Source organism: Prionailurus viverrinus, chromosome D1 (assembly GCF_022837055.1).
Source record: "Prionailurus viverrinus isolate Anna chromosome D1, UM_Priviv_1.0, whole genome shotgun sequence".
Taxonomy (NCBI): Eukaryota; Metazoa; Chordata; class Mammalia; order Carnivora; family Felidae; genus Prionailurus; species Prionailurus viverrinus.
Window position 1 is genome coordinate 10,784,005 of NC_062570.1, and position 26,722 is coordinate 10,810,726.

The 26,722-nt window shown below is 42.5% G+C and overlaps 1 long non-coding RNA gene across 1 annotated transcript in view; it reads left to right on the forward strand.

Moving 5' to 3' along the window:
- Positions 1 to 26,722, forward strand: part of LOC125176297 (uncharacterized) — a 509,320-nt gene that overhangs the window by 196,159 nt on the left and 286,439 nt on the right. The window lies entirely within an intron of this gene.

Sequence of the window (26,722 nt, forward strand, 5' to 3'; positions counted from 1 at the left end):
CAGGAAAGGCGCCTCTGGGCGGACTCAACCAGGGCAGGGCTTAGGCAGCTGCAGGCTGAGCCTTTATAGAAAGAAAAAGGCTCCCTTCATGCCGGCAGATTTAGCCGCAGGCCAGGGATCACGGCTTGGCAAATGGAGTGAGGGCTGGACTTCTGCCCCCACTCGCCCCCTCTGCTGGTTGTCTTCAGGCAGGTACAAACCGCACTGAGGTCTGCAGGGGCCCAGATACTTGTCTGGCACAGGAGTGAGACAGCAGGCATCTGAGTTACAAGGTCGTGGTGCTGCTGTGTTGTGTGGACTGTGTAGAGGTGTGGACAGGGGGTGGTCTGGCCTTGCCAGAGGACACCCAGGTTGGAAAGATCTTACATTTAAGCTGAACCCTAGGGCATGAGCAGAATCTCACCAGACAGATCATGGAGCACAGGACCTTCCTGCTCCTGGGAAAGGCACAGAAGTCCGAATTTTGGACACTTTCAGTGGCTTATAGCGCTGTGAACTGCACACGTAAGCTCCCCACACAACTTATCCATGAGAGGACCCCCCTCAACCCTCCTAAATAAGCCAAGACCATGAGGGAAGCCTCTGTGCTTGTCAGGTGCTGCGGCTTCAGAGCAAGTCCTCTAGTTCTCCTTTCCAAATGGCCTGAAGCCTCTGCACAGAAGATGCCACTGACACAATAGGTGACAAAATTACAGGACATCTGTGCTGTGTGTGAAAGGGTTGGGTAGGAGGGGCTGCAGCCTGCACATGTGGCTGGGGAGGAACTCTGACGGATGGAAGGGAGTCATAAAGAGAAGGATTCGAGGTTCGTGTTACAGGATTACTGCTACAGGATTAATCATCTCAGCATTAGCTATCAAATCATCCATCTGATGAGCTTCCCTGTCTCCCAGCAAGGCACTCATAGAGCAGGACACGGGAAAGATGAACTAGATGGTAGGGAGAGAGGTTTAGAGAGCCACCTCCTCTTCAGTAGCAGGACTAGGGTGGGGTGGCAGAGGGAAGTCCAGAATTGTCATGGGGCAGGAGCCAGATAGCAAGGGGGCACAGGAGGGGAAGAGGAACTTAATCCCTGCATTCTCCTCTTCAAGTACGGTATGGTAAATAGCTCTAATGTGCTGGCTGTGGTGCCAGGCATCAGAGCGCACATGCAACCAGTTGTTTTCCTCCTCTGCCTGCTTCAGGGTCTTTTTTGGGTCTGGGCCTGGGGGTCCACACCCATCGCCTTGCCCGTCTTAACTGCATCAGGATTCATAGTTTCAGAATTCAGATCTTGACATGCTGGAAAGTCTCCTAACACTGGCAGTTTGGAAGAGGAGAGTTCCTGCAGGAAGCCTGACCATCTCTGGGCAAGGAGAAACGGGCCAGGCTGAAGGGAGTGGTGTCTAGTCAACCAGGCAGAACAATGGAAGTTGGTGATTGATAGCTGTGCATTAGCTCTGAATTCTTGGGGAAAACGCAGCCTACAGGGGAGCTATAATAGCATATATCATCTCTTTCCTGGGAAGGAGAAACAGTTGCACCTTCCTACCTATTAATCACATCTTCCATTAATCAGAATAACTCACCATAATTGTGATTACAGTTGGGAATCAATTAATGTTCACCTTAAAGTGTAGAGAGGAAAGCAATTAACGTAATAGAGTTAGAGCATCAAAATGACACAAATGTTATTGACAATTACGAATCACATCTTGCAGTTTTCTGGTTCTCTGCTCTTTCATGGAGAGGTTTATGGTGGAGGAGGGGGAGCAATCTTGGATCTTCCAGGTAAAAAGGTGAGTTCCAGCTCTCCTCCTCACCATCCACTGAAAGCAATATGCCAGTGTGTCCCAGGCCATCTTCTTTGTCCACAGTCTTGATCTAGTTCCAGCAACTTGGGTCCAGGGACTAGAAGGAATAGGTCTGAAGAAAGGCCAGAGTTTTCCTGTTGGGTAGAGGGACTGATTTATCTCTTATCCTTGCCTTTTTTTTTTTTTTTCTCAAAAGCAAAGTCTGATTTTTCAGACATGGATGTTTGGCTGTTTGTTTAATGGGTATCCTCTGGAAGACATTTATAATATTAAATAGACTGAACCTAACCTAAACAGAAAAATGACATTTAAAATTCATATTGAGCTTTTTAAGGAAGCACATTTCACATCTGTTTCTGCCTTTTTTTTATTTGTTTCCTCTCAACAATCCTGAGTGTGAGATGGGAAAAGGCGGTCATTATTTTTATTTTTTAGATGTGAAAAGCCAAGTCTAAGTGAGTGAATGACTTCCCAAGGTCACACAGTGTGTTAGAAGCAGGCTGGAACCCTACTGTCTTCACATTAGGGCTGTTCTACAAAAATTGTCTGATCACACCCACCCTATGGTTGCTCAAGTTCATATTCTGGCCCAAATAGCCTCTTGTTCTAGATGAACATTCCTTGGGAGACTTTCCAGGTGATAGTAAAAAGATCCCTAGTTCAGTCTGCCCCAGACCTTAAGTACATTCGAGGTGAAATTCGAGGAAACTGTGCAAAGGAAAATTTAGACTTGAAGAACTCAAATTCATATGGGAAAGAACTGAGGGCTAATCAAACCCACCCCTTCATTTTCCAGATGAGGAAACTTAAGCCTTGGGTTGGGGGGTGGCGTGGAGAGTGATTTGGGTTCCTTCCCATCTTTGGACAGAAACCTCATAGCCTCACAGGGCAGGGGAGGAGGGTTAGGCTGTAACCTAGGAGAACATGAACCTACAATAACTGAAAAAGAAATCTTTGCAGATCTCATCCAAATGCTTTGTGCAGTTTGCTATGCATCCTTACGTGGTTGTTGAGGCAGACAGAGATGCAAATGTTTTGAGTCATACCAGGTTTATTGTCCATTTTGAAGACAAACTTATGCACATTTGATGTTTCCTTATGTAGTTCATCTGATTCCTTTCTTAAGCTCCCTGAAAATTCCAGGTCATTGGTTCCCTGATCTGCTCTGTCCCTGAACATCTAGGTGTCTGTCCTGAGAACAACCACTCCAGGTAAACAGAAGGAAGTTCTGGGAGCCAGGCCTTGCCCCCTTTTCCTTATTTCCTCACTTAGGGTGTACCCATCACCTGGGGGCTGAGCCCAGGGGGCTACCTGAACAGGAGAGCCCATTCCTACCAGAGAGTAGCTGTAGGGACCCAGGTTTCTATTTCTGACAAAGGAATTCCTCCCATCACCCTTGCCATGCTCTTGGTCCAGTCTGGCCACTGCAGCTGCGTGGAGGGCTCAGAATAGTGAGGTGGTTACCCACAGCCTTAGCAATGATCTTTGTAAGGCTCTGAAGGACAATTTTGATTCTATTGCCAAATGGAACTCTAGAACATTGATGACCCATAGGCACTAAATTTTTTTTAACTTTTTCTTTTCTCTTTTAACCTGTGTCAAAGAGGAGAAATTGTATATGGGGATCTCCCAGAGTGACTGACCCATAATCCTACCTACAGGCCACCCTAAGATCTGCTGCTCTAATTAAGCATAGCTTCTCTCAAGATCAATGCCCAACACGTCCATTAGGAGCTGGATCAAAGGCCTCCAAATCCACTAGATGGCAGTAGTCAGTTAATCATGTAGAGAGAGCTAGCCTAGAGAAGCAAGATCCCCACAGAGCAGCCAAGCTCTAGGATTTATAATCAAGTCCAGAATATCTAAATATAAGGCACCCTCTCCCCGCCTCTATTCCCTGAAGATTACTCTCACTCTTTTTAATTATTATTTAAAATAACAGCTACTCCGGTAGTCCAGAGTAGCTATTTATGATACATGCAGGACTATGGCAGAATAGAGGCCACTCCCCAAAGCTATAGCTGGGAGAAGCAGTTTTTAAATTGCCCCTTGCTGAGTCCAGATGAACTGGATTCAGCAGTTGGCTCCTCCTGCAAGGAAAAGAGTTCCCCTTTGCTCCTTTCAAGCCACAGCTCTCCAGGCATTGAGGCCTTCCATCAGGGACCTCTGCCAGACCATGAACCCCAAACCACAGCTTACCACACAACTGTGCTGAGCTCTGAACCAAGCCCTAATATTAATTTATGGAACCACAAAGCGATTACAAAGTTGTATTCTGTTTTTCCTCTGAAAACCCCCTGTTGAAGAACGAGTTTGAACTGGAACCAAGCCTACATATTTCCTAGAACTACTGAACGGGGACTTCAGAATGTTCTCTGAACCTGAGCTGAACTAAACCTATATTTCATAGACCTGGTCCCCTGGTTGAGAGAGTTCTTTAAAAGAACCTTTATTTTAGCTGAAGCTGCCTTCAGCCGTGTTCTGGCTCCCCATTTTGGAAAGCCTAACTTCAGGATTTCCTGGTCAGTACCCCCAAGGCAGTCTTTCATATGGAGATACACCCCAATTTCTGCAGCAAACTCCTTATTAGGCCATTTTCTAGTTGGTCACTTCTGTAGCAGCCGGAGTCTGGTGGTTGGGTAGGAGATTTATATAGGACACTTGGCTAAAATATAAACAGTGGTTTAGAGCAAGGGAATCTGCCTTGTGTCAACAGTAATATGAGGCTGGGGGCCTCCAGCAAGCTGCACTGGATGTTTACCCACTGAATCAAATCACTACATCATCTGGCCCTGTCTGGCCAGAGGGGCCCTGGCTGGAGAGCGGTAGGATTCCCGCCAGCTCTAACAGTGTTTCCCCAACCTGGGGGAGGTCTCTTGGCTGCCTTCCTCCTCCTCCTGTGCCTCACCTGCGTAGAAGGGTGCTAAGCAGGGGCCTCAGCATCAGACTTAATAAGTATTTATTTCCAGTTTTTGTTGAACCAATCGCTTTTCGTGTGGCCACTTCATTTAACAGCTCTCGGATGTCTTCAGGGGTAGAGCCAGGTTTTGTGAGATCTGAAGTACAATCTAGGGGGAGGGGGCCTTAATAAAAGAATACAAATATAAAATTAGGTATAAAAGTGAATATTAATTTATTAACAGAATGAATCATCCACACACAAAATGACTATAGATTTGGAAATCTAGGTCTCTTTCTTCTGAGATCTCTTTAGGCAATTTATCAGAAATGCTGAGGTATGAATGCCTCCCTTGGCCAACCAGGCTTCTCCCTTCCCCCAGAAACACGCTGCACTCAGGTTGGGAGGAGGCATAAAGGGCAGGGGGCCAGGCGCTTAGCTTTGCCAGCTCCCAGGTGGGGCTGCTCTGCAAGTATGTGAGGATCCCTACTTTAATGGCTCTAACCGCGAGTTACATGACTTGTGCCAGGGCGTAGCTCTAATAAGGTGTGAGGCTGAAATCTGCAGTCCCAACTTCTGACTCCAAACCTGATGTGTTTTTCATCACTCTTTGCTGCTTCCCTCCAAGGCTGCCAGACTGTTTTGGGACTCTGGTGGTATAGCTTGAAACCTTCTCAAGGGCTGCTTTTGGTCTGAGCCACAAATCCCACAATCCTCTTCCATGTCCTAAGGAGAGGAGGAGATGATGGCCAAAAAGTGGGCCATTTCAACTTACTGCAACTCCTTTCCATAGGACACTAGGCAGCTGTTGACTCCTGCTATCTTGAGGACTGCCCATCTTCATCTTCTGGGAGGGGAGGGGCCTGTGTGTGTGTGGGGCCCTGTGGGGGAGCTGTGTAGGAGGAGCCCTGTGAGGGAGGGGTCTGTGTGAAGGAGGGGCCTGTGTGTGTGTGTGTGTGTGTGTGTGTGTGTGCGCGCGCGCGCGCGCGTGCGCGCATGTGGAGGGGGGCTCTGCAGGAGGAACTGTGTGAAGGAGGCGGGCCTGTATGAGGGGGGTCCATATAGGAGGAGCTGTCCAAGGGACAGGCTGTGTGTGAGGGAGGGGCTCTGTGAGGGAGGAGGGCTGTGTGTGGGGGGACTGTGTAGGAGGAGTTGTCTGAGGGAGGGGACTGCGTGAGGGAGGGGCCTGGGGGGAAGGTGTGAGGAGGGAACTGTGGTGTGGGCTGTGTAGGAGGAGCTCTCTGAGGAAGGGGCCATCAGGGATGGAGGGGATGTCTGAGGGCAGGGTTGTTGAGGGAGTGGCTCTCTGGCCCTGGCCTTTCTGGACAGATTCACAGCAATAAATGTGTCTTTGTTATGGCTTGTATCCAGGCTGCCTTTCTGGGCCTTTCTCTTCTGTCTCACCTCTGAGTGCCCTTTCTCTGTACCCTGCCTGCTTACTCCCTCCTCTCTCTCCCCATAAAATCTTCCTTTCTGTGCAAGGATCTATTGTTAGTCATTTGTGTCTTTGGGTGAATTTAAGTCATTTGGTTTCTTCCTCCAGGATGAGTTGTAACTCTCTATTAAGGAACAAAAGCTCTAACCCTTCAAAGGAATGGGAAGCAGGGAGGGGAGGGGAGGGATGTAATCGGAGTTGGTGGTGAGGATGGAGAGATTTCCCACATTTTTGAAATGATACCACAGCAGCGGCTGTTACACTGGGTTCTGTTTGTTTTGCTTTTGGAGGGAAAGGAAGACAAATTTAAAAGTGGTTGACTGTCTACTGTGTGCCAAGCCCTGTGCTTGGTGCTTTCAGAAATGTTACCTTAGTCCTCACGGTAACCGTGGAGGGCAGGTGTTTTGATAGCCTTTTAAAGGATGACAAAGCTGAGGTTAGCCACAGGTACAGTCACAAAGGCAGAAGGAACTGGTTTTTTGTGAGTATCTACTTTGTGTCTCGGCATTCTCATAAATGTCTCTTACTCTGAGAGTACTGCCCACTATATAGCATTAGCTGTATAGAAAACTGAGTCTCAGGGTGGTAAAGTGACTTTCCCAAGATCCCTGTTACATGGGAAATTACTTTGAAGCCCTGGTGGTCTCTGAGTACTCAATCGGAAAGTTGCTTGAGAGATCTCAGAACAGAAAGCCTCACAGACCCAAGTAAGGTCTCAAAACACAGCTTACTAAATCTGTTTAAAATGCAAATCAAGAAGCAAGTGGAGAGGGATAGGATGGGTTAATTCACCTAGGTTGGGGCACCTAGGTAGAAGGACTGTTCTCCCTATTTCCTGGGTTAGGAAATGCCCTCTGCTGCATCAGCCTTCCCTGCTGATGGCATGGTTATGAGCATTGGAATTGAGATGTGAGTAAGAAGGCCCCACAGAAGGTCCCTTGGGCCAAAGCTTGCGTGTGCTCTCTGATGAGAGGAATACGGGGGCAAGAACAAGTGTGCCTGTCCACAGCTATTGCTTGCCAGTTAGCCTTCCGAACAGCCAAGAATGTTATTTGCATTTCTTGCACAGAGCGCATGGGGCCAAAATGAGACCATACAGATGTCAGCCAATGGGTTGCTGACGTAAGGGTGACAAAACTGTCAGCCCAGAGGTGGCACGATCATGACTTATTCTTTCTGTCACTTGCTGTCTATAAGTAACATTTTTGTTTGTTTCATCCTACATTCCACTTACTCTGTACATCTTGAGCATATCTTACAGGTTACCACTTCATTATCTATAATTAGTATATCTTACGAATTCTGCGTATGTCTCATAAGCTCACAAGCTACTTGCTTGCTTTCTATCTATGCTAGCTTTAGTTAACTATTGCGGTGCAGCAAATTACCGTAAAATTTAGAAGCTTGAAACAATAATACAACTTTTTTTTTAATCCTTCACAGTTTTTGTGGGTTAGGATTTTGGGAGCGGCTTAGCTGGATGGTTCTGGCTCAAGGTGTTTCATGAGGTTACAGTCAAAATACTAGCTAGGTACTACCGACCTGTTGTCTATATGGAACTCTTTACTTTTGGTCTGGGCAAAAAATTTACACTGACTACGGGGAACTCTGACTCTGGGTTTGACATTTCTTTCTGACTTGTTTGTTTGTTAACATAGCCCACTCTGCCTTAGGGATACGGAATTTCACATCTTGGCACCTCATAGTGCCCCTTTTCCACCTTCAGTGACCAGAGCATTCATTCACCTGATGCTTCTGCCCAATCTTGAGTGTGAAAGAAAGACATTAGGTAGACTTTTTGTCTAGCTTACTACCTTCAAGCAGTCAGCATCATTGAACTGTAGGCTGGCCTTTCAAGAGCCAACTGCCACTCTCCCAGTTCCCTGTCTTTCTCTCTCTGTATGTCCTATCTTGTCCTTGCAGGAGAAGTCCTGAATGAGCACCTCCTTAATGGCTTAGTTTCTTCAGCCATTCATAGGAGCCATTCATATTTTTGGGTCAAAGAGCAAAAGATTAAACTTGTGTTTTTGTGATCTGCTCCTTCACATGTGTCGGTATCTGTAGCTGTGAAATACCAATTGTCTGTTGGTAGGAATCCTGAGCTTCTAAATGATAGAAATGCAACACATGTTTCCTGCCATGGAACATGGATTGAACTAAAGAGTTTTTCTTCCTTTTGAGGGATGTCTTTCCATTTTCTACTCTATTGAGAGTTATGTTTCTTGCTTTCAACATGAAATTTGTATATTTTTTTCCAATTTTTTTTCCTTTTTTCCTTTTCTTTTCTTTTCTTTTTTTTTTTTTTTTTTTTTTACATTTCCTACTATTTCCAAGAGTTCAGTGAAAGGAAAGATCTTATCCTGTGCTCAATCTGCCACCATGCCTTGACAGGAAGCCTGATTCCCTTTCAAACTTAATTCTCTTCTCTTTATTGTGTAGATCAACTTACCTACCCATCCCCTGCTCAGCTCTGAACCCCTGTTTATATATGCGAAGACTCACTGATGTGCTCAACTAAACAATATATTATGTATTCTTAGTCTCCTCTTTGGCAGCTTGGAATAATTGGCAGAAGCTTTGAAATTTTTTCCGTCTTTGCCTTCATCCTCCTCCATTAATCTCAGCCAAGAGAAGGGAGCTATATAGAGATTTATATCTTCTCTGACACGAACTATGTCGTCTTCTGTAAAAGACAGATGTGATTGTTTTAAGTAATAATTTTTCTCTATTACAATTAGAAGTAACATTTATGGGGTACTTAGGTGGCAAGAATTGTATTAAGTAAATCACCAATTAATTCACTTAATTGTTACAATATCCTTTATGCAGGTGTTTCATCTACACGTACTGGTGAGAAAACCAGGACTAAGTTTTAATAGTTGTATATAGCATATGGTTTCATGGCTACTGAAGGTCATAAATGGGATTCACACTCATGCCTGTATGGGTTTAAAGTAAACTTTTTAAAATAAAGACCCTGGTAGTAAAGACTTTCGGTTTTGCAGGCCATTTGTGGTCGGTCTCTCTCTCTCTCTCTCTCTCTCTCTCTCTCTCTCTCTCTCTCACGCACACACACACACACACACACACACACACACACACACACAATACTTCCTTAAAAATATAAAAACCATCCTTAACTGCTGGGCTGTCAATAAAAGGGCATGGGCACATTGGAACTGCAGGCCTTAGATTGCCAATCCCAGCTTTGGAGCATCTGTCTCCAACCACCATAGCTGGGAGTGGGTGGACATATGGGGCACATTTCCATCTTGCTTGTGCCTGCACAAGCACCATGAATGCCAGGCATACTGCAGCAAGCACGATTTAGAGGAAGGCAAAGCCTGTACTCTTCAAATAGCTAGAATGTTCCAGCTGGGTTTTTGCCCCTTCTTTCTGAAATGGGAAATAGGACATCAGACATTAGGATTGAGTTTTTTATTTTTTAATCTCTTTGTCCCATTGGTCACACTGAGCATTTAGGGCTCCAGGTGAAGAGGCAATGAATTCTATGGCACTTTTCTCTTCCAGAATTTTAGGCAGTGGCTTTGCTGTTCTTTTGTTCTGAGAGACATTTATCGTAAGGCTGTTTGGGGAGAAGAAAGAGGCAGAAAGGGCAATAATTAGTCCTGATTGCTCTCCATAAATTGATAATTATTTAACATTTATTAGGGAACATCAGGGAGACATTTGGTAGGCAGGGAATAGTTCAGAGCTTAGAGATGGTGAATGCCTGATGTAAGAGAGATCAGTGATGGGATGACTTCCTTAGACCTTAAAGGTTTGGTATAGGATATGAAAAACAGGAAAGAACCTTGGTTGGTTCTGAGAGGGTCAGCCTGGGTGACTGAAGGGTGATGATGCCACTAAGGAAATAGGAAACACAACAGGAGAATTGGGTTTGGAGGGGGGAGTGTCCAACTCTGAATTGGGTGAGTTTAAGTTTGAGATTACTAGAATTTTCACATGGAGATGTCAGGCCAACAATTTGAAACACACGTTCAGAACTAATGAAACTGCCATTCTGAAGAGTTTTGAATTTAGCCCCAGGATAACTTAGACCTATTGGAAAATTTTGTGCAGAAATTTATTTACAAAATACTTTACAAAGGCTCTGTTTAGAAAAATTATTTTGGGAGGGAGAAGAAGTCTTGTGAGGTAACATATCCAGTGATCCTGGCTGTAATTTGATGAGGGTGGGGGCAGTAAGATGAGAAAGTGACAGACACAAAACGTACTGTGCAAAAAAATTACAAATTTTTCCTAGTAAAATAGCATTTCCAAAATATCTTATGTTGAAAAATTCTAAATCACTTATTGGAAAAAGTAGTACAATAAATATCCATGTTCTCTTCATAGATTCTCCAGTTACTATTAATAGTTATTATTGCCGTATTATTAACAATAATAATTACTGCTGTCTTTGCTTTCTTTTTTCAGAAAAAGGACATTGTTCTGTATAACCACATTATAATGATTATATGCAGGACATTTAACAAAGATACCATACTATTATCTAGTATGTAACCTATGTTCAAATTTCCATGATTGTCCTAACAGTGTTCTTTATAGCTATTTATTTTTTGGTACGCAGTCAGTGGTCCAGCATTGCATTTAGTTCACTACGTCTTTTTAATCTTTTTAAATTTAGAACATTTTCGCTTCCTCTTGTGCTCTTTTATGATGTTGACCTTTTGAATAATTTGGACTTCTGGCTTTGAAGAATGTCCGATGATTTGGATTTGTCTGAATGCTTCCTCATGATTAGATTTAGGATAGCCGTTTGGGGCTGACATAGTACATAGGTCGTCTGCATCCTGATCAGAGCATGTCAGAAGATGCATGAAATCAGTTTGTCCCATTATCACCATTAGGGGTGATCTCTTGGTTAAGTTGGTGTCTGCCAGATTTCTTCATTGCAAAGGCACCTTTCCCCTTACCTGTGGGGTGATACTTTGAGACTATTTGATTATTCTGATCTCTAAAATCATTCACTTTATATTTTAGCATCCATTGATTATCTTTGCATGAAGCAATTATTACATTGGTGGTTGAAATTCTACATTTGCTAGCTGGCATCCTTTTGTATAAAAGAGCTTTCCTTCCCCAAACTTCTGTTTTCAATATCATTTTGGACACAGATATTTTTAAGAAATTTTAAGCTCAATATGTTATAATCTATTATTATCATTAATTTTAAAAATTGATGTATAATTTGCATACAGTGCAATGTACAGATCTTAAATATACAGTTAGATGAATTTTGACAAGCATATACACTCCTGTAACTCATTCCTGTATTAAGATAAAGAACATTTTGATCACCACAGAAAGTTTTCCCTTTCTAGTTAATGTCTCTTTCTAGTTAATTCCTCTAATCATTCACACAATCACTTTTCCTTATTCTTTTTAATACTCAAATTAGTCCAAATTTGGCTTATTAGAATCTCTTTAAACTGGTTCTTTTTATCACACTCCCATCAGTGTTGGTTGGGTACATCCTTGTGCCAGATCCTTTCTGGCACAATAAGATGCCGCAGACCTTTTGATCAAGTATTTCTTCCAGGAGCTCCTGTCCTTTTTGTGTCAAATGGTATTTAGAAACCAAGATTTGGTGGCTGCATGCATTAGTTTCCTAAGGCTGCTATAGCAAAGTGCCACAAGTTGGGTGGCCTAAAACAATGGAAGTTTATTGTCTCATTGTTCTGGAGGCTAGAAGTCTGAGATCATTGTAGGCGGAGGCTCTAAGGAGGAATCCTTCCCTGCCTCTTCCTAGCTCCTGCTAGTTGGCAGCAATCATTTGGGTATTCCTTGGCTTGTTGTAGCCACCTCACTTCAATATGTGCCTCTGCCTTCACCTGATAGTTTTTCCTCCGTGTATTTTCACGTGGCTATCTTCTCAAAAGGACACCAGTCATTGGATTTAGGACTCATGCTAATCCAGTGTGATCTCATCTAACTTGATTATTTCTGCAAAGGCCCCATTTCCAAATTAGGTCACATGCACAAGTATTAGGGTTAGGACTTTAACATAGCTTTGTCGTGGACACAATTCAACTGACAATACTGCAACTAAAATGTCCTTGTTTTTCTGGGCCATTTCGGTGAACAGATGTAGGATAAAAAAATATATATATCTTATACATAATCACAAATTATGTGATGTCCAATTCCATTGAACTCTGGCAGGTAGGATTTGCCTCCTCCAATACAAACAAAATTGTATCAGAATTCAACATAACACCACCAAAACGAACAAATTAAAGTTCAAGATTTTTTGCAGATCCTTTTATCCTTAGAATGTATTCCATTGAGGGTGTTCAGCCAAAGTACTGTGTTCAAAAGTTAGTTGAATTACTTCTTTTTTTTTTTTTTCTACATGGTTGTATTGTCACTTCGATATACAATTAGGGCTCTTTGTTGTTGTTTTTGTTTGTTGTTTTTTGGTATTCAGTGGTAGATACCTTGTTGACTTAGCTTATGTTTTGAATATGTAAATTGTTAGTTTGGTGATTTAACATATTTTTTTAAAAAATGTAAAATGTGGGGTGCCTGGGTGGCTCAGTCGGTTGAGCGTCCGACTTCGGCTCAGGTCATGATCTCACAGTTTGTGGGTTCAAGCCCCACATCAGGCTCTGTGCTGACTGCTTGCTCAAGAGCCTGGAGCCTGCTTCAGATTCTGTCTCCTCCTCTCTCTGCCCCTCCCCCGCTCACGCTTTGTCTCACTCTGTTTCTCAAAAATAAATAAAATGTAAAAAAAAAAATTAAAAAAAATGTAAAATGTATTCACAGAATTCTCTCTCCCTTTCCTAATACTTTTTACTTTATGCCAACTCACCCCATGAAGTGTAACCAATTTCATTATTTTCTGGCTCATCTTCCTTTGTTTGGTATAAATAAATACACACACACACACACACACACACACACACACACACACACACACACACATTTTTTCTTACCTTGCCTTATTTCTTACACAAAAGCCAGTGTATTATAAAAGTGTTGTGCATCTTGCTATTTTATTGAGTTCCCAATACATCAGTCATTCAATATCTGTTCATGGACATCCTCCTCCCTCTTATCACTGTATAGTCCTCCATCATGTGGTTGTATTATCAATTAAAAAAAAAATTTTTTTAAACGTTTATTTATTTTTGAGACAGAGAGAGACAGAGCATGAACAGGGGAGGGGCAGAGAGAGAGGGAGACACAGAATCTGAAACAGGCTCCAGGCTCTGAGCGGTCAGCACAGAGCCCAACGCGGGGCTCGAACTCACAGACCGTGAGATCATGACCTGAGCCGAAGTTGGACTCTTAATGGACCAAGCCACCCAGGTGCCCCTGTATTATCAATTATTTAATCAAACTTTGGTGGATGAGTATTTAGATCATTTCCAATGATTTTTTTATTGCAAATAATGCAACAAAGAAAAACCTCATGATTTCATTTTGTAATTGTTGAAGGAGTATTTTCAAGGTAAACTTTGAAAATGAGGCTGTGAGTCAAAGGGCAAATGTGTTGCTAGCTGTATTTGATATTGACCTATTCACTTCATAGGAGTAATATCTTTCATTTTGCTAGCTGTATTTGATACTGTCCTATTCACTTCATAGGAGTAATATCTTTCATTTTCACCATCATTGTATGAGAGTAACTTTTCCCCTACTTCTCCAGCAACAGAGTGGCTGTCAAGCTTTTGAAATTTTTGCTGATTTCTTAGGTGAGAAAATAGCCTAGTTTAAATTTGTATTTCTTTATTATGAGTGAAATTGAACATCTTGTATTATCTTTGAGGGACATTGTATATTTTTTTGGTGAACTATTTATAGCTATTTATATTTTTTCTATCAGGTTTTAAAATATTCTCAACATTAGCATATCAGGGATATCTGCCTTTTACCTGTTACACATGTTGTATTTTTTGTCTCCCAGCTTATTACTTGTCTTTAAACTTCACTTATGGAGTGTTTTTTTTTTTCTTTATTGGCCATATGAGAAAAATATTTTTAAATTTAATTCATTAGTTTACTTTTTTACTATTGCTGGATCTCTAATTATAGTTAAAAGCCTCTCCCCATATCTCGTAGTTGCGTGGTTCCATCTTTTACATTAATGTCTTCTGTGCATTTGGAGTTTTATTCTGCTAATGATATGAAGAAAGAAGCCAATTTTATTTTTTTCAAAGTTAATTCAGTTCTAATTCCATTTGTTAAAAAGTCCACCTTTTTTCATTGATTTCAGACAGTAGCTTTATAATACAATAAACCTCTATATGTACTCGTGCTATCTCTGCACTCTATACTCCAGACCACCAGTCTGAATTTTATTTTGTCTGATTTTGGAATCATAACCTTTCTTATTGTTTCCATTTGCCTGAAATAACTTGCCCGTCAGTTTATTTTTAGAATCCCTTCATTTCTTGACATGTCTTTTGTATTCACTTCATTTTAGATGTGTCTTTTGTATTCACCCTGGAATTGGGTTTTGCTCTTTGAGTCAGCTTGAAAATTTCCTTATTTTGGGGCATCTGGGTGCCTCAGTTTGTTGAGCTTTGACTCTTGATTTTGACTCAGGTTATGATCCCATGTTTTGTGGCTCCTGCTTGGGATTCTCTTTCCCTCTCTCTCTGCCCCTTCCCCACTTGTGCTCTCATTTTCCCTCTCAAAATAAAGAAACATTTAAAAAAAGAAAAAGTACTTATTTTAATAGGTATATTTACATTTATTAATGTGACTAATATGTTTAGTACCAAGTTGTCATATCTTCATGTTATATTTATTGTAAGCATTGTTGTATTTTCTGTGCTCTTTTTTTTAATATTTATTTATTTTTGGGAGAGTGAAAGCAGGGGAGGGGCAGAGAGAGGGGGACAGAGGATCCCAAGTGGGCTCTGTGCTCTCAGGCTGACAGCAGCAAGCCTGATGTGAAGGCTCAAACTCACAAACTGCGAGATCATGACCTGAGCCAAAGTTGGCCACTCACCCTTCTGAGCCACCCAGGTACTCCTCTAGTGCTCTTTTCTATTGTCTGTTCTTTTCTTTTCTTTTCTTTTCTTTTCTTTTCTTTTCTTTTCTTTTCTTTTCTTTCTCCTTCCTTCCTTCCTTCCTTCCTTCCTTCCTTCCTTCCTTCCTTCCTTTAACTCTTTCAGAATTTAAGAGAGTATATGGTTGTTCCAGTACTTTATACTTTTTATGACACCCACAGTCCCCCTTTTTTCCCTATTTAGGCATTTACTATTTTGTTGTCAAGTTTATTTGTTTGTTCATACATTCATTCATTCATTCACTCACTTTGGTTGTTAAGTTTAAATGTAACCTTTGACTCCTCCCTACTACCTATGTGACAATGAGTTTATTCTACTTTCTTGTTTCTCTCTCACTTCCCACTCAACTTCATGTTGTATTTACTTTTATACAATGTTTAGCATTTACATTATGGTCTTCCACCCTTGACCCATATTGGTCTTAGTCTTAGAGCAACAATTAAACACATTTGGTACTTGCTCTGACTCCTTTTTTTTTTAATGTTATTTATTTATTTATATATATATTTTTAACATTTTTATTTAGACAGAGTGCAAGCAAGGGAAGGGCAGAGAGAAAGGGAGACACAGAATCCGAAGCAGGCTCCAGACTCTAAGCTGTCGGCACAGAGCCCAACACGGGGCTCGAACACACAAACCATGCGATCATGACCTGAGCCAAAGTTGGATGCTTAAGCGACTAAGACACCCAGGCACCCCTTTTTATGTTTTGTAGACATCTGGTTACATGAAGTTCGGCTGCTAAAATTGCTCAGAAAAGGTTTCTGACTACAGATTAACCACCATTCTTGCATGGTTACAACTCTTTCTTCTAACCCTGCTATTTGATGGACAGATTGATTAGATATAAAATCTTTCGTTCACACTCTTCTCCTGAGTTTCTTGAAAATACTATTCCATTGTTGGCAGAAGTTGAAAAGGCTCACCTTGAGTCTTTGCTTCAAATATCAAGGCTAGGGGAAAGTTGTAAGTTTGATCAAGATGGGTCTTAGATGAAAGCGTTCCAGTCAGTTGTCCCAGGTACATGGTGGGGCATTTCAATATGCAGTTTCTGGGGCGCCTGGGTGGCGCAGTCGGTTAAGCGTCTGACTTCAGCCAGGTCACGATCTCGCGGTCCGTGAGTTTGAGCCCCGCGTCAGGCTCTGGGCTGATGGCTCAGAGCCTGGAGCCTGTTTCCAATTCTGTGTCTCCCTCTCTCTCTGCCCCTCCCCCATTCATGCTCTGTCTCTCTCTGTCCCAAAAAATAAACGTCAATATGCAGTTTCTGGTTGTCTTTCATTTCTGCAAAGTTTTCTTGGATGATGGGTTTAAATGTTATTTTTGTTTTATTTTTTTCTTCTTCAGAGACTCCAATTATGTATGTTGTATTATCTTTTTTATCTTCAATATTAATCACATTTTATCTGATTTGTTTTTTAAATACCTTCTTTGTGTCATTTTTATTTTCATGACTGTCTTTCCTTAATGTCTCTTATTGTATTTTTGGTTAAATATATTCTCCCTTGGGTACTTTGTAATTTAGTTTTCATTTCTAACATGATTTTGCCTTTTCCATCTATTTCCTAAGTTTGGTCAACTCCTATTTCACATATTTATATTTTTTATGCTTTCTGTTTTCAGTTTTTGAATATTTAGTTTCAATTGTTTTCATATGGGAAAATGTCTATTTAAGGATATTTAATCCAGGTTGAGGTGTTGTGGTACGGTTTTGTTGGGCTTCATGGTTGAATTTGGGGGAGAATTTTCACCAACTGAAATAATTAAAAAATTTTGACCTTTTACAGTAACTTTGTGTAAATAGTCTCAGTCACTTTCTGTTTGTTTAAAATACTTATTTTCCTAGCCTAGAAGTAACAGTTATATGTAGACAGGGATGGAGGAGGCTTACCAGAATTCTGTTTAAGAATTACCCTCTTGTTGAGATATGAAATGCAACTTCTTGACTGCACGGAGCCTGAGACAGGAGAGGGCTTGGAGTGCCTTCTGAGTTGGTGATTCTCTTTTGGGGGACCATTAATTTCCACCTCCTCTTCTTTCCTTTCGCCACTAAGTCTCAAAATGATGCTCCTTTATAGTCGTGTTTCTCTCCCTCAAAAGTAGCCCCAACTCAAGCCTGCCACCTTTGACCCCTTGCACTGCCAAGTCTTTTCCAATTGATTCCCCAGTGGCCAGCGCTCACATCCACCAAGTTTCTGACAGATTCTCATAATTTCCACACTCTGGATGCTTCTTTCTCTTCCTGATCCTTGTGCCCCCCTCCCTTCTCAATCCACCATTCTGTCTCCTCTTTGGCATGCATCCTCCAGATAACTCGGCTGGTTAGGTTTATTTCTTGACTTGTGCACAATTTTGATTTCGTACTATTCTTGGCTCCTTACTTGTGCTATAGTCTTGGGTTATGAGTGGTTTTATTTACTCTTGAGTTGATTTTTTTTTTCCTGAGGATGTATGAATTTATTTGGATTTAAGAAGTTGCTATTAACCTACTGGAACTTGGAGTCCTCACAGGCTTTTGAATTTGAAATAAGTGTTAGAGGTTATTTAGTCCAAACTTCTATATTTACAAATGAGAAACAGTCCTGGTGACAGAAAACACTTTGCCCCAGGTTATACAGGAGCAGGCTCCAGACTGCTACTATAGTAACCTTTCTGTCCTTTAACACAAAATACTCTTTCAAAGCGCAGGTAAATTACACTATGGGATGAAATCCCCAAAGTCAGAAGTCTCAGTCATTCCCACACACTTATTTGTATCCTGAGAGGCTATAGAGAGTAATAGCAGGTGTTCTCTTGAGTTGCTTGAAATTCCAAAGAAGTCCGGAGAAACATCTCTGGTCCTAGAGGAATTTGTTCCATCTTATTATCTATGGTTGTGCGGTAGAAATAGTAGAGATTCTTAGGGGTCTGATCTAAGCTACGGTTTTGTTTGCACATAAGAAATTAAGAGAGGAGAAGAAAGAGGAGTTAGAAGAAAAGAAAGAATGTAGAATTTTCTCCTCTCCTTTTCCCCAGAATCCTTAGGGATTGTTTTATCACCAACTTTTGATTTGCTATTTCACTAGCGAAGAAACCATGGGGAGAGAACCCTGGAGTCAAGGCCCAAAGTGCCAGCTAGGGCTCACTCATTGAGACAAGCAGGACAAGTGGTGAACCTATGTACAATGTGCTAGACACTCAGCTGGACCTCAGGGGAAATGGTGAGAAATAAAGCAAAATCACTTTCCACAGAGTTCATTGTCTCACAGAATGAGTTTGCACACATTATATAACCAGTGTGTGGCAAGTGCTACAAGATATAAGGACAACTAACAGTGGGAGCACAGAGGCAGAAACAAGGATTTTGCCTTGCTAATGAGGTTGGAATTTGAGTTTGAGTTTTAAAGAATGAATAGGAGTTTGCTGGACTGAAAATTCAGGAAAGGGTATTTCATATTTAGTGAACTGGAAGCAAATGGGGAATGGCTGGAAGATTAGGCTTGGCTATGTACCAGAGGCTAGATCTTAAAAGTCCCAGTATATCTCAACCTTTAATTTGAAAGCAATAGGAAGTGGTAAAGTGTCTTAAGTAGGTCAGTGACAGGATGAATTTTGTGTTTTAAAATGTAAGGTAGATTGCAAGGGGCATGTCTGGAGGCAGGGAGATGAATTACGAGGCTACTGTCATATAACTGAAAGACAGTGAAGGCCTGTACCTTGATGATTTCCCAGTCTCCATCTTCTCTCTCATGTACAGCCGCTTCCTGCTAGAAGTCAATCACACAACTTTGATTCAACTCATCCAAACCTGAACTCATCATTTCTTCCCTTCTTCCTTAACATGCATTCCCTACTTAAGTTGTTGAGAGTAGTCACTCAAGCTAGCTACCAAGGGTCTTCTTTTCCTTCACTCCATACATCCAGTGGCCACCTAGCCTTAAAAATTCAAATACCTAAATATCTTCTTACTCCTAATTGGCATTACCTTGGTGAAGATATGAGGGGAATAATGCAGATTAAAAAAAAAAAAAACAAAAACAGTGGTGGGGTCCATGAATTAGTGATCCCAACAAGGTCATAAAAATTCTGGAATGGGAGTACTAGAGTGTGTTGGAAAGACAAGAGATTGTGGTCAGCAAGTGTAATGTTTGAAGCTGAGATTTCAAAGGTGGTGCAGTTTTTGTTGATGCTAAGATCTTGGTGTGGCTGTGTGGGTAGGACATTATTATTAGAGTAAGGAGGTTAAGGGACTGAGAGGCCAGAGTAGTAGAGGAATCATCAACATGGATACTGAAGTCCCCAAGAATAATAGTAGTAGCATTAGTCATAGTCATAGTATTAGGTACTGAGGTACTGAAGTCATCAATAAATGATAGGAAATGAGGCAGTAGGAGGTCATGTTCATCCCTAGATGCAAGTTAAAGAAATATACATACATATCATAACCCAAGGGGAACCCCTGATGTCCTGATCAGGCACTGGGCCACAAAAAACACTTGAGGTTTGTGAATTAATCTTGCCCCTCTTGACTTTATTATTATTCTGAACCCTTCAACTCCCATCCTTCTCTAGGAACCAAGACCCAAGTTTCATTTTTGTAACCAAAACTTCTAAGTGAGGGGGAACAGTCAACAAAATATGGTGGAAATAAAGGGTCCCATTGTGAGTTTAAATGGTATATTTTGGGTAATCTGAGAATATCCCTCAGCCAGATCCATGCTCCTTGTCTCTTTTTCCAAGAGCTGGACAGCAGTTTGGAGTCCCAAGGGTCAGGAGGATGTTTTTTTCTCCCTCACACTCTTTGGTGGTCACTGAATCATAAGAAAATATTCTGGGACTTTGTTTATTGCTTGGTGGCCTTTCCATTTCTTTATTTTCTAATTCACCCTTCATTGTTTGTGGTCTGCTACTGTTCTCCTTCTTCTGATCCTAGAAGACAGAGCCAAGCCCTAGTACTTCAGAATGTGGATGCATCATCACATATAGGAGTATGTGCCTGCATTTGTGTATGTCTGGCAGTAGGGGTGATGGCTAGTGATGGGTTTGGGCTGGGTAGGCAGGAGACCAGGAAACGGAAAAGAACTTAGAGGTTAATGTAGGCAGGCCACCAGCTGGCATTACAAGTTGACTGAAGATGGGGGTGGGAGTGGAGAATGGCATACTACAAAATAATAAACCGTTTACCCAGACACTCAATTAGTTCAGTGTGGCTTGATAGACATTCCATTGGGAACAATTACTGAAACTGAATGTGGACATTTGTGAAGAAGAGAGTGCAGGTAGAGATGGAAGAGCTAAGCGCTGAGGTCCAAACCTTGACGAACTCTCACATTTAGGGGTGAGGAGGAGGAGGGGTGTTGGTCAGAGTGTGAAGGACAACCAGGATATTGGTTCTGAGGTCAGTGAAGAGAAGAATTTCAAAAAGCAAAGGTAGTGTCTATAGCACTGAATGATGCTGAAAGGCCTTAGAACTTTGTGCCTGGAAGAGACTGGTGGCTTGGGGAAGAACTGCTCAATCAGAATTGATACTTAGCAGTAGGGATCCAGATAGTAAGTGGATGGAGCAGACCTACGGTCAGTAATTATACACAGGAAAAAGGAGGTAATTCTAAAGAGACACGTTTATCTAATGAAGAAGGTTTTTGTTGCTTTTTGTTTTGTTTAAATTAAAGCTAAGGGAAATGTGTGCCTATTTGTGCTCCATTCTCTCTCTGTCTGGGGGAGGAGCTGAGAAACCATCAGTGTGTTCACCCTGATTCCTCCATATCCTTGGTAAATAAGGATGTGAGGACTCAGAAAGCTAAGCCTGTGATCACTGGTTCAAGCTTTCCAGGAGCTATATCACTTGGTAAGAAACAAACCCCAACTTTCTAAAATTAACTGTTGAAATCTTGTCGTCTTGGCTAATTTTAAACTTTGGAATTTCATAGACAATGAAATTGTTATGGACTGCATGTTTTTGTCTACCCCCCACCCCCAAATTTCTGTGTTGAAACCTAATCCCCAATGTGATGATGTTTGGAAATGGGGACTTTGGCAGGTGATTACGTCATGAGGGTGGAGCGTCTCTAATGGGATTAGTACCCTTAGAAGAAGAGACTCAAGAAAGCTAACTAGTCCTTTCTTCCCTGTGAGGACACAGTGAGAAGGTGACCATCTACAAGCCAGGAAGAGTGCCCTCATCCAGAACTGAATCTGCCAGCACCATGATCTTAGACTGCAGCATCCAGAACTATGAGAACTAAGTGTTTCTTGTCTAAGCCACCCAATGTTTGGTACTCTTTTATAGCAGCCAAATGGACTAAGGTGGAAATCTAGATTCTACCTATTCTGCAGCCCCAAACAGAAATGCCGCTGTCTCTCCACTTCTCTTAAATGTGAGTCTTTAAACTGTCTGTCCCGGTGTTCCCAGATGATGATCGGCTTTTTGTTGACAGGCAGCACTGAGCATTGGCTCATTCATGGGGTAGACGGTTGTTTCCTGTTCTCCAGCCATGACAAATTGCTGACTGTTGGCATCACTGATGAAATAAGTAAGGCCTCTGCCACCCCAGCTTCTATTACTTTTTAATATGAGTTACTTTAATAGAAAGACTTAAATGCTTCTTTCTATTGCTTTGCCTCAGCACTTCTGGGGTCATAAATTCTTTTCCCTCTTGTCTGCTATTACTGGCATATCAATCCTTTCTAGTTCTGTGAGCACTAAAATTGAAAGAAAACAAGGTTGTGGCTTTATGCATTTTTAATTTAACAAAATCCCAGCTTTGAAGTTGAGGAAAACAATGCTCGTGGCAGTTCAAGGGGGCTACCAGGAAAGCCTTTAGAGAGGCGGGATCAATGGAAGCTTCACAGGGAATCATCCCCATCCTTCATCTATGGGGTGCTCCCAGCTGACTTTGTATTTCTTATGAATTGCAATTGGGTTGTAAATCTTCGGTACTACCCCTCTTGTTCTGTCTCCCCCTTGACTACATACCAAAACTGACTGTGATGGGAGAGCTCACACTCCCAGCCTTGGAGAAGAATCTATGCATCATTTGGTTCATCCCCAGGGCTCCCGGGTGAAGTGTTCAGCTGGTTGGATGACAATGAAAGGAAAAGAGTATCTCTGTTCTTAAAACTCTCTCTTAAAGGTAATTCTCATCGGCACTTAGTTCCAGAGTCTCAAAAGTCTGTTAGTCGGGAAGTCCTTCCTCACCTCTAGCTCACACTCCATTCTCATGGAGAGAGTCTATTCTCTAGAGGTGGAAAAAAATGCAAGTTGGCTTAAAGCCCAAGAAAGAATGAAATAAAATGTCCCTTTAGGCATGGCCCAGAGGCATGATTAACACCATTGCTCATCAGCATAAAATATATTCAATTATGAGGGATTAAGAGGCTTGGGAAAGCAAAATGCTAAAGCAGATGAAATATGAGCATATTAGTGGAAAACAGTGCTACAGGACAGCAGAGGCTGAGGCTGCCTCCAGGGTAGAAGTGCCTGTCAGATGATGCTAAGGAAGTGCAGCCAGCCACGCACGCTGCTGAGGGCGACTGTTTCCTGAATTCTGAGTTCTTGAGAGGTTCTTTACTGTTAAGAGGAGGTGGTGCTGGAGAGGTAAATTCTGCCTAACCTGGCCACCACATTTACTCTGAAAAAGAAAGTGCTTTGCAAAATCCTTCATTTCCTTTATAGGAGCAATTGCTGGAACTAAATCAGTCAAAGGGGCTTCAATATGGGCTGACCCTTGAAATGCCCCACAAAGGGGAACCACTTGGACGACTCTCCCAGATTCTCTCCCGGTGGATTTACATAGCTTAGGCAGAGAGGAGAATGGGTGAAGCATCATTGCCTGTGCAGTGGCAGGTGGGGGCAAGGCACTGGGTGGGTCGATGACAGCCTTCCAAGCAAAAGGCAGAGGAGCAGAAGAACAAGAGCCACCCTTTAGGATACACAGTAGTGACCTCCCAACTAGGACCAGAATGCCACTGATTGATGAGGCGAGCAAGTTACTTGTGGCATCTTCTATTTACCTGCTGCTGTTGCTCGCCATGTCTCCAGAGATGCAGAGATGAGCTAGCCTGAGCACACAGCTGTGCTGGGCACTGTGGGAATTGGTAGAGGGCTAGTGCTAGAGAAGCAGTGATGGAGACTCTTACTAAGTGATAACGGAGTGGAATTCTGAGAGCTAGAACAGGGTGCTCCAAGATAAAGCAGATTGTTGGAGAACAGTGTTGTGAGGAGAATGACCTCTAGAGTCAGGAGGACTTGACTCTGAACTCTAAGTCTTAGACCCACAGCTATGTGACTTGATTGAGTTGTTTAACCTGCCTCTGTTTCTTTGCCTTCATGCACAGAATGGGAATCATAACCGCCCCAACTCTTAAAGCTCTGGTGAGAGAGATGTTTCATAATGCGTGTGAAGCTCCTAACACAGTGTCTGGCACATAGTAAGCCCTAAGTGCATTTTTGATAAGTATTATCATCATCAGAGACAGAGCTGAGAAATGTGAGTGGAGAATACAAGAAATGGATAGTAAGTAGGTGACAGAAGCAAATACAGGGGATTTCACAACCTTTCAGGCACATTGGATATCACATATGCCATGCTGTAGGGGTCTTTAAGGGACTGCATGGTCTTGACAGCCTAGGTAGAGAAGCCAAACAAGAATAGAAATACAGGAGTTCCGAAACCCAATCTGAGTGCCTCACCATATGGGTTGGGATGGGTTGAGTTGGATTCATGATCACTGAGTAGGGTGTGTGATCATGTCCAGAGACCGTGACTTAAGTAACATTGGCAGATCTCTGTTACTTGTACCCATGGTGGTGTGGAAAAGGTGAGTCCGTTGACAGACACTGAATTGGCCTTTGTGTTCCTTAGATAAAAGTATCCTATTTGCGTTGGTTTACAGAAGAAGGGCTTAAAGATCTTTGTAAATAAAGCTCAAATGTATCTGCCTTCCCTCCTTGCTTAGAAAGACTCAGAATGCAAAATGAAAGTTATTCTCATTGATTCCAGGAGAATGGAAGGGTGGCATCTTAATTGTTTGCAGATCTGGCCTCTCAACTTCTTGGAAACAAAACCACTGTGAGGGTGTGATTTGTATCCCTTTTTGTAATATATTTGTTTCTTTACTCATTTGTTGAATACGTATTGAGCTCCTTTTACATGAAAAGCACCATGCTAGACCTCAAGAATGAACAAACTGGCCCTCAAGGAGCTCATAAGAGAACAAGTCAGATTAACAAATATCTGTAATCAAATGAGGAGAGAGCAATAATGAAAGTAGATCAAGAGCAGACCCCCATCTATCTCTGAGATGTATAGTCAACATACAGAGTGCAGAGGTAGAGAAAAGGCATTGTGAGATTTTACATGGTATGCCCACAAGACGACTAATAGGAAGTAGGATAAAAGGCATGGCAGAGAGATCTTTGGGAAAATTAATATACAGCATCTCTCTTGGTTCCCGAGTCTCCAGATCATTTGAGCCTCCAGCTGTGATACCAGAATTGGGAATAGTTGCTTTCCAGGTGCGCATCACTGGAACCAAGGAAAATGAGAGACAGGTGCCCAAACCCATCCATCTGCTGAGCCACATCCACCAAGTTTGAAGCCCCTCAGCACCTGGCTCACTGGAGGCAAGGCCTTTTCTTGAAAACCAGTTGGCCCAATAAAACAGAAGGCAAGCTTGAGAGTGGGGAGGTCTGTCCTAGGAGCTGAGAAATGGCAGTAGTGGAATTCTTTCATATCCATCGAACAGAAGGGGAAATTACTTATACCTTTTAAGGCTGTGCTACCCTGTATTATGGGGACTATGGAGGAAACTAACATAGGCAACAATATAGCTCAGGCCAGAAAGTTGCAATAGATATCTTGCTCCTAATAGGGGTCTGTAAATATCTGTTGAATGGATGAATGAATTGCATACACATGCACCATATTATTCTAGCCTCAAGTTTTGATTTGGTTTCCATGGCTTGAGGCCAGATGCCTACTGGGAACTCTTCCAAGTCACCAGTCTTGATCTTTTCTTAACTGCTCTCAGGGGATCCAGAGAGTGCTTCTGGTGTCTGGCATGAGCAGCGTGGCCCTGTGCCCTGAGAGAGCCAGTGCGCTACTCATATTGGCCTTAAGTCTAGTCACCCGCTGTGTAGAGCCTACCACCCAGATGGTATAGACTCAGATTCCAGTCCACTTGGAAAGGCTAGGTCCTGCCAACTCCATCTCCAAGGGGGCAGTCTGTATAGAAGCCACGTGCCAAACTACCCAGGAGTTTGCCAACCAGAAGATGGTGAGTGGTCCTGTCCTGTAAGTCCACCTAAAACAGGCAGCAGATGGGAAACTGGAACAGGGTGGAGAACAGCTGGATGACATTTGCTGCATAATAGCTCTTGAGGGATTCGAAAATCATTGTTTAATTTCCCTTCCCGCTTTCTCATGTAAATAAATGTCCTATGTCAGGGATGTGGAAGTCAGAAATTTTGTTTGTTGAAACTCAGCCTCACAGCTCTCCAGACTTCTTCTTACTGATTGCTGACACGCGTGTCCAAGCATCTGCACACATGCACGCAGACGTTCAAGTGCACAAAGACATATACATGCACATGTAAGCATTCACCTCCACCAATAGGGCAGTGCTGCTAACTGTGAACCTAAGGCCTATTTTGTTTATTGTGCATCTAAGGGCCTTGCCAGGGGCCTGGGTTTCCTCTCTGAAGTCTCTTTTAAAAATTAAATCTGGCTCTTTGGGGCTGCAACAGGAAAACTGAATTTGAGATACAGTAATTCTAGATATTTATATCCTTCCGTCATTTGCTCAGTTGGTCTTCTTGCAGCTGTGGTTCGTTAGGGATTATGACACCAAAAGGAATAGCAGAAATACACATATTTAATAAGAATTTTTTTTTCTTCATTTCTTTCCCTGGCTCTAAATAGCCAGTTGGAGGGAGGGGAGCTCTGCCTTAGGAGAGGATCTCAGGGGCCAGGAACAGTTGCCCTGGAGTTGGGGGGCCAGGCCTGCCTGGAGAGAGGACTGAGACGGAAGCCTGGAAAAGCTGGAGCTGGATTCTGGTCCCCAAGTTTCCTGCAGAGGAGAGGAGAGTGGCTCTGCAGGTGCCCGTCTACAGAAGAATTTAAAGCCCAGTTCTGCTTTCTTGAGTGCCTAGTTTGAAGGCCAGGTGTCCTGTGGTCTGGGTAATCCATTAGCTACACTCTTCATTGCTTTTGTGGATATGCCCTTGGGCCCCAAAAGGAAGCTGGAGACGTTGGAAGACTCCTGACTCAGGGAGCATCCTTCTTAGTGACAGGAGTGGCAGGTAGTCACCTGGGTGTGGGCCAAGACCCCCGAAGGGTCCCGGTGCCCACAAACAGCCCTTGGTTTCAGTTCTAAGTCACTTTGAGGTACACACATGCTCAGAGGCTATGTTTCCATTTGCCTTCTGACTCCAGATAGTGTCTGGATCCTGGACCCCAGGATCTTTGGCTGGGGGTGTTTCACAAGTGTTTGTTGATTCTCTCGTGTAATAATCCATCAGTGCAAGTAGGGGGTTATTCTTCATTACCAGAGAAAAAAGAGAAGGAAAAAG